This window comes from Balaenoptera musculus, chromosome 11 (assembly GCF_009873245.2).
Source record: "Balaenoptera musculus isolate JJ_BM4_2016_0621 chromosome 11, mBalMus1.pri.v3, whole genome shotgun sequence".
In the NCBI taxonomy this organism is placed as follows: domain Eukaryota; kingdom Metazoa; phylum Chordata; class Mammalia; order Artiodactyla; family Balaenopteridae; genus Balaenoptera; species Balaenoptera musculus.
The window spans coordinates 21,360,314-21,368,734 of record NC_045795.1 but is presented as its reverse complement, the minus strand read 5'-3'; the positions used below and the strand labels follow the sequence as shown (position 1 = coordinate 21,368,734).

The 8,421-nt window shown below is 38.5% G+C and overlaps 1 long non-coding RNA gene and 1 pseudogene across 1 annotated transcript; both read left to right on the top strand.

Moving 5' to 3' along the window:
• Positions 1-306: 306 nt before the first annotated feature.
• LOC118904012 lies at positions 307-4,443 on the top strand. The gene is made up of 3 exons (XR_005021916.1): positions 307-733; positions 1,663-1,735; positions 3,693-4,443. It is a non-coding gene; the product is annotated as an uncharacterized LOC118904012 (long non-coding RNA).
• A 181-nt stretch (positions 4,444-4,624) lies between these two features.
• On the top strand, positions 4,625-6,819 carry LOC118903982 (annotated as a pseudogene).
• Positions 6,820-8,421: the final 1,602 nt, after the last annotated feature.

The window sequence follows — 8,421 nt, the reverse complement described above, 5'->3', positions numbered from 1 at the left end:
CTGTAATCTCTGCAAGCTGGTGGTTATATCTAAAGACTATATTTAGATTTAGATTCAATTTTCTGACAAGAATACTGATACCTGTGGCTTTGTCCTTCATTTTGCATCACACCAGGAGGCATATGATGGCTTGATGTCTCACTGTTTTGCTTGTCAATCTGATTTATATATAATAAATGTTCCCGTCAACCTTCCCCCTAACAGTTTAACATCTTTTAAAAATTTGGAATCCTGGTGTCCTCTACAGAGTACTGTTCAGTAAATGTTTGCAGTTGTGTTTCTGCCCACAGGTTTTCTGGATAGAGGCCTCAGCTTGGAACTTCAGAGGTTGAAAGTACAGCTCAAATGCCTGAGATGGAGGTGAGCCTCCAAAGAAATTACATCTTTGAAGAGAATTTGCAGTCTGAAGAGAAGCTTTAGCTTCCAGCTGCTTTCAGACATCTTCTGAACCCCTGTGTGGAGGAAAAGCTAGTTGTGCAGGATCAATCAACAGACAAACTTGACCAAGAGGTCTTTAGAGCATTGGCACTGGCAAGATCAAAGAAATGGTGAAATTACTTGTGCTGAAGCAGTTTCAGATCCTCCTGAACAAGGAGTTTAAAATTTGTCTCAGAACTCTGAAAATAATGAAGATTGTGTCTCTGGAGGATTTAACCCAAATGAGGAAGAAATAAGTATGGCTTATAGAAAAAATGTACTAATGGAATAAGCTTAGAAGAAGGCAGTCTACAAGGTAAAAGTAGGAAACATAAGTTTTCCTTACCCTTCTTTAGGCACAGAGTCAATCCTAAGTAATTTTATTTTCTATTACTGCACAAACTTTCCAACAAGAGTGAAAAGGGCAAAAATCAGCCAGAATCTTATAACATATCAAGTGTATTTTCCATGTTTCTTTCCACTCCCTGCCTAGATAAATGCATACTTTTTACTCAATTATAATTGTAGAATAGTCACAATAATTGTTTCAGACATTTTCATTCTATCACAAGCATTTTATATGTTGGCTGTGTAGTTTTCATAATTATTTTGATAGAGGTGGGCTGTTCCCTCAAGAAGCCATTTTAATACTTTGTAAATTTTATTTCTTTTTATGGCATATTTAGATTGTTTGGAATTTTTGATATTTTAGTGCTTTCTGCAGGGATCATCTTTTAACCTGCGATTTGTTTTTGTTTTTAAAAGATTCTGTTTTGTAAAAAATGATTCTCTTATAACTAGTTGTTAAGAGTACTATTACTGCAACAAAATGCATGATTCTGTGGTATGTGGGGCCAAATTACTTTCCAAAAAGGATATAACACTTTATACTACATGAACACCTGACTGAGGTAAAGTTTCTCCTTAATATTTTCATCTTCCTTTTTGTATCTGATTGTCACCTCCTAGTGTTCCCTGCCCAGGCATCCTATGTCCTCATGCTTCCCTCTCTGTTCCTGCCCCTGATAGCATCCAGATAACTGTTACCTGCAACCCACTCTAATAACAGAGATAGGAATTCCTTTCTCTGAAACTTAGGAATTAGGAGTTATATCTGTCCTTTTGCTTCCTTTGATAGCTTTCTTTGGAGAGAAGGTAGGGGCCACATCTGTTGTTCTGAGGGACTTGCTGGTCAGTAGTTTGTCTTCAGGACTCCATGTTCTTTTGACATCTCTGTCTTCCCAGGATTCTTCCTTCCCTCAAAATGGAGCCCAAAGGAGAGAGGCTGGCTACCATGCATCTAACTGCAGGACACCAGGTAAATATGAGTTTATTCCCATCAGAAATGCCATTCCAGTGTTCAGAGCATTAACACATTTTATCCTCTCACCTTAAAATTTATGTTCCCATATATGTACTTCTGAAATCAGATCTAAAGTTATTTGACTTACTGTGGTAAATGGTAGGTTCTGTAGAAAAAGCTCCCTCTCAACAGTACCATTCTCTAGTAATCACCTCTTTAAGTCATTGGTTTATTTATCCATCCATTAAACATTTTGTGTTAGGTTCCTGTTGCTGCATAACAAATTACCACACATTTGGCAGCTGAAAACAACACCCATTTATTATCTCACATTTTTGTAGGTCAGAAGTCAGAGCAAGGCTCAACTGGGTTCTCTGTTCAGGGTTTAATACAGGCTGAAATCAAGATGCCAGCTGGAACCACAGTCTCATCTGAGGCTTGAGATCCTCTTCTAAGCTCATTTAGTTTGTTAGCAGAATTCAGTTCCTTATGTGTAGGACCCATTTTCTTGTTGGCTGTTGGCTGGGCATTGTTCTCAGCAACTAGAGGCTGTCCTTTGGTCCTAGCCACATGGCCCTATCACAGTGAGGCAGCTTGCTTCTTCACAGCCAGAAGGAGAATCTGTCCAGTCTGCTACCATAGAGTCATATAATGTAACCTAATCAAGGGAATGACTACCCCACCATAGTCACAGGAGCTACGCACACCCAAAGGGAGGAGATTATACAGAGTTAATACCACAGGAGTGGGAATCTTGGAGCTATCTTAGAATTCTACTCAATGGAATATATGCAGAAGTGTCAGGTGGCAGCTTCTGGGAAACTTTCTGAAGAAATGGCTGATCTTTGCCCTTCTTTATCCCTTCTGTTCTCCTTATAATCTTGGAGTATGAGGTCAAGTTTATACATGACGGACAAACAAGATAGAAGAGCCTGGGTCCCTGACACTTTGGAATGCCATGATTGCCCTCACCACCTACCTAGACTCTTGTGTGGTCCATGGTTATAAAACCCCACTGTGTGCAAAACAGTGTCACCTTGAGATTGTAGAGAACAGATTGGGAGAATGTAGATGGCTGTGATGAGGAGAGACTGCCAGCCATGAAATTAGTCAGGAGACTCACATAATTTAGGCACGAAGACCTAGATTTTAAGCTCAGATGCCTTCCCACAGTTATTATACATATGCATGTTTCAAATGGGCTAGGGATTGGGGGAAAGAGAGCCTCCTTACCAAATAAAAAGAAACCCTGAAAATTTCTAAACTAATTAGCCAACTGTCTTCAAGCTTGAAACTTAGGTGGTCCTACAGAGCAGGAACAGATGCAGCATATCTCACTGTGCCTCACCACATTCCCCAGAATCCCCCAACAAAAGCCAGGTACCTGAAGGTGACATTGTTTTGCACATGGTGTACCACATAATTTTATACTAGGGGCATTTGTCACTCTTCAGGAAGCTTGCTACTTTCATTTAAAGAAAGTTTACTCAGATTGGGCTGTCCTGATTCTGGTATTGAAAACACCAGCAGGAGGTGATATTCTCACTCGACTGTAAAAAGTGAAATAAGTGCCCAAACATCTCTGAGTAATTGCTTTGCCTCCAGCTTTCCAGTATTCTCTCCCCCACCCCCCTACCCCCAACCCCAGTCATTTCCCTGCAAATGGCATGACCATTTTCCTTTTTTCTGGTCCATCTGTCTAACTTCTGATGATGCTTCCCACCAGATCACCTCCCTTCCTTCTCTCACATTTTGAATTATGTATATAGATTGATGTGGCCCCCTTTCATACCATTCTTGTCCTATGTATGTTTTTTCCTTCCTCATCCCTCTGTGATGTTAAATGCAAAGACATATTTCAGAGTGTAAGAGCCATATATATCTGTGGACATATTTTCATGATATCACTTCATCTTCACCAGTTTCCTGTCACTCAGCACAAGACACGTGCATTTAAAAAATTTTCTTTCAGGCTGAGAAAATAATCTGGAGACCAAAAAGTCTATTGAAAACCAGGATGTTTCTGAATAAGACCACTTTGGGAGCAATAATGAAAAGACCTACCAAAGATGGTCCCTGAAACCTAAACTTGAGAAAAGATGGAGAATGTAAAGAATAGGTTGGAGAGCCAAGAGGGAGACCAGCAGAGTATGGGATCAAATGTCAGTTGCCAGCAAGAAAATACTCAACAAAGAGAGGGGCCAGGCAAAAAGAAAATTTGCAAGAATATATCTTATTATACAACAAAAATTCCTATAGGAAAGAGACCATATAAGTGTGATATGACTGAAGATATTTTCAAACAGAATACGGAACTAATGAAACATAAAATGTGCAGTGTAGGGAAACAATACAAATGTAAGGAATGTGGGAAAACTTTCAGTTACTATTCTTTTCTTAGTAATCATCCAAAGAGTCACCCTTATCTTCTCATTTTGGAGAGAAATCTTCTGAATGTAATAGTTGGAAAATCTTCAGTGAGAATGTAACCTTTATTCAGCATGAGAAAATCCACAGTGGAGAGAAACCCTTCAAATGCAATGACTGTGTGAAAACTTTCAGCAGGAGTTCTCTTATTAAACATCACAGAGTGACTCCTCTGGTGGGCCAGTGGCGAAGAATCTGCCTTACAATGCAGGGGATGCAGGTTCCATCCCTGGTCAGGGAACTAAGATCCCACATGCCCCGGGGCAACTAAGCCTGTGTGCCACAACTACTGAGCTCACGCGCCTCAACTAGGTTCCACATGCCGCAAACTACTGAGCCCATGCGCTCTGGAACCCGCGTGCCACAACTACAGAGCCCTTGTGCCCTGGAGCCTGCGTGCCACAACTAGAGAAGAGAAAACCCGTACACCACAACTAAGGAGAAGCCCACGCACTGCAACGAAAGATCCCTCATGCCACAACTAAGACCCAACACAGCCAAAAATAAATAAAATAAATAATAAATAAATAAATCTTAAAAAAAAACCCACACACACATCAGAGAACTCACACTGGTGAGAAACCCTATGAACATAATGAGTGTGGGAAGTCCTTCAGCCAGAGCTCATCATTTATTAAACATAAAAGAATACACACTGGAGAGAAACCCTCTGAGTACAAAGTTACAATGAAAGAAAGCCTTCTGAAATTGGTCAGCTCTTATTCAGCATCACAAATACACACTGGAGAGAAACCATATGAATGTAATGAGTGTGGGAAAGGCTTTGGCCAAAGATCATCCCTGACTCATTATCAGAGGACTCATAATGGAGAAAACGTCTTTAAATGTGTTGACTGTGGGAAGGCTTGCAGAGACCACTCTGCTCTCAGAAGTCACTACAGAACTCACACTGGAGAGAACCCGTACAGGTGTAATGCATGTGAGAGAGCCTTCAGCCAGAGTTCACACCTTACCATACATCAAGTAATCCACACCAGAGAGAAGCCTTATGAATGTAATGAACGTGGGAAGGCCTTTAGCCAGAGTGCAAAACTTGCCAAACATCAGAAAACTCACACTGGAGAGAGACTCTGTAAATGTAGCCAGTGTGGGAAAGCCTTCAGCCAGAGTTCACACCTTACCACACGTCAGATAATACATACTGGAGAGAAACCCTATGAATGTGGTAAATGTGGTAGTCTTTAGCCAGAATGCAAGTCTCACCAAACACCAAAAGAATGCTCACTGGAGAAAGACCCTGTACATGTAGTGAGTGTGAAAAGCCTTCAGCCAGAGTTTAGTTCTTTTAAGCATCTGCCAACTCACACTGCCTAGAAATTTCGTGAATGTGATGAGTACTAATGACTTCTGGTAAATATCAGTCACCACCAGATATCAAAGATTTTAACATAAGGAAAGTTTATGTAAGATTTGACATTTCATGAAAGGTCAGCAAGTTAATATTCTGAGCAAGAGAGCACTAAATAAATTTTGTGAGATACTGTACTTGAGGACAGGTATTGTGTGGTTCTGATATTCCCTAGCAGCTTTTTCTTAGGGCTTTGTACAGTGACTCTGTAGTAAATGCTTGTATCGTTAATAGATTTTTGGTCAGATTTGTTGTACTCCCATCCTCAGAAACTTTTTTAGGCTTTTAAAAATAGGAATGCCCCAACTGGAAATAGAATCACCCAAATAAAATTGAGAAACTGCTTTTAATTAGGAAGAGCATCTCAAATTCTGTATCTACAGTTTCTATTCAGAGAAGCCAGGAATCCAGGTATCTATCACATGGGTCTTCTCCACCATAACAGAGACAATACCAGAGGACCTGCAGGAGCAAGAGGATACCTTTTAAATAACTGATCCCTTTAACAGAGCAATTCCATCACTATGCTTCTCTTTACCTTCTCATCCCCAACACCACGAGGTTTTATCTAAGGAAAGACGCATGGACAGAGAGTGATTTTCAAGATTTATTTCACAAAAATAGATTCTACAGGATGTAAGCATGTACTCTTTGAAGTCTATCTTCTCCCCTTTAAACATACCAGTGAGCAAGTAGAAGATTGGGAAAGATAAAGATACTAAATCTCCAAGCCTATTTCTTATTACTTTGCACTTGGTTTACAATGTCATTTTAAGAGATTCGGCCTTAGGTAGAAAGGTAAGATGATAATAAATCAGATTTCCCCTGAAATACCCACAACATAGAAGAATAAAACCAGAAATCACCTAAACATGATGGAACTGGGAGACTTGGTTTACTCCTTCTGTTCCTTCACAGAACTGCTCTGCTTCCTCCTTAAACTTTATTTCTATTTAGTTTTAGTTGACTGTTAATCAGTGTAAGTTCAAATACAACTTAAAATATACTCTAGATTGTATGGCACTGCAACAATTACAATACAGCCAAACACTGACAACAGAAATAGCTTCAATATATTGTACAAAAATTATTTCTCTAAATCTTTAGGTCAATATTCAGTGATAATAAATGGAAAATACAACTTAAACTTCAATTAACTTCAATTTAAGCTATCCATTGATGGGTTAATGACATTGTGGTTATTTTGATACGGTTCTAACAACTGGTATTTTGGGCGGTTTGAGTATGTAAAAGTCAATAATGCTGGTTTTCATTTGCAAAATCTGTTAGTTAACAAATCCAAGAGACATAACTTCAAATAAAGTACTATATAAAATTTTCATTATAGAATCTATGATTCAACTGTATTTTTAATTTAAAAAATTCTGATTTCATATATTTAATGGGAAATTGTTAAAATGTTATATGCAGGGATACTGACTGCAAAGGGGCACTAGGAAACTTTCTGTAGAGAGAGATGGGGGTGGTGATTACTCAAGTGTATACATTTGTCAAGTCATTTACCTGTATACTTAAAAATTATACATCAACAAATACTTGAAAAAATTTTAATAGCCCATTCAATAATTCCTGTTGATAATATATTTTTTCTTTAAGATCTGTAACATTCTTAAAAAGTTTGTAAAACTGGGTCTTTATTTAAATTTGCAAATCTACAGGATCCAGATTCAAGTTCAGCAGCATCCATTTCTTTTTCTCTCTACACACACGTCACATGCACACATATATGTATATACATATTTCCATCTCTTGCTGCATCATTGAATATCATAAAATTTAATCATGCCTATTTTATTTTGACAATGATTTTCTAGTTTTTAATTTTCCCTGATAGGATTGCTTGTATTTTTCTTATTTTGCTTTATTTGAATGTCCATGGCAGTTTTTATTGGGGTCCTAGATACTTAATTATGAGTTCCATTTGACTCTCTCTTAACTGTTCCCAATTTCCTTGAGATGCTCCTTGTGTCATTTGCCAGGCTGTGTTCTCAGCAACATTACATTACTAACTCGTTTAATCTTCACAACCACCTTAGGAACCACTAAAGAACAATCTTCAAAATGTACTGCGGGAGAACGCCATAGCTTGTGAGGATCTCAAATTCTGTCCATTCTTAATCAAAAGATATGAGAGACTTGTTTAGATATAAGAATCTAGAAACGTAGAGAGCCAATCCCCTAAATCCACTGATGGTGGTTTTCTCAGGCTTGTCCATTTAGGAAGGAACTGAAGACATTTTAAGTGATGCAGACACAACACTTATTCAGCACCAGGCACTGTGCTTTTCTGTGCATTACTGATTTCTCACAATAACCGATATGCTTCTCAGTGCGAGGCCCCTTAACATTCATCACTGCTAGAATGAACAACAAAAAACATCAAGGCCATAACTTACCAAGGGATGGCACCTAATTTATTTTCCATTTTAAATATGAAGGTATTGGATCTCAGAGATATTGTCATGGATAAATAGTATACAGAAGTCTATACAAAATCAGGCAGATGAGCTAGATTGTACGCACAAACATACATATCCAGAAAGTACAGTGACGTAGAGTAGGAAAAGAACTGGACTGGGATTAGATAAGGACTCTAATCGTAGTTTTTCCATTTGCTATTTGTGAAACGTTAAGCAAGTAACATCTTGGGGCTGTTTCTTTGCATTTGGAAAGTAGTTGGGCACAAAACACAGCAATTAAGAATATGAGTTCTTGTAGCCAAACCATATGGGTGACCTTGGGTGAGTTACTTAGCCTCTCTGAATCTGTTTCCTCATCTGTAATCTGTAAAATGAGGAAACAGATTACATAAATCATTAATTATTTGATTACAGTGTGCCAGTCTCTGAGCTTATGTTTTGAAGTAAAATGTGTTAAAACACAT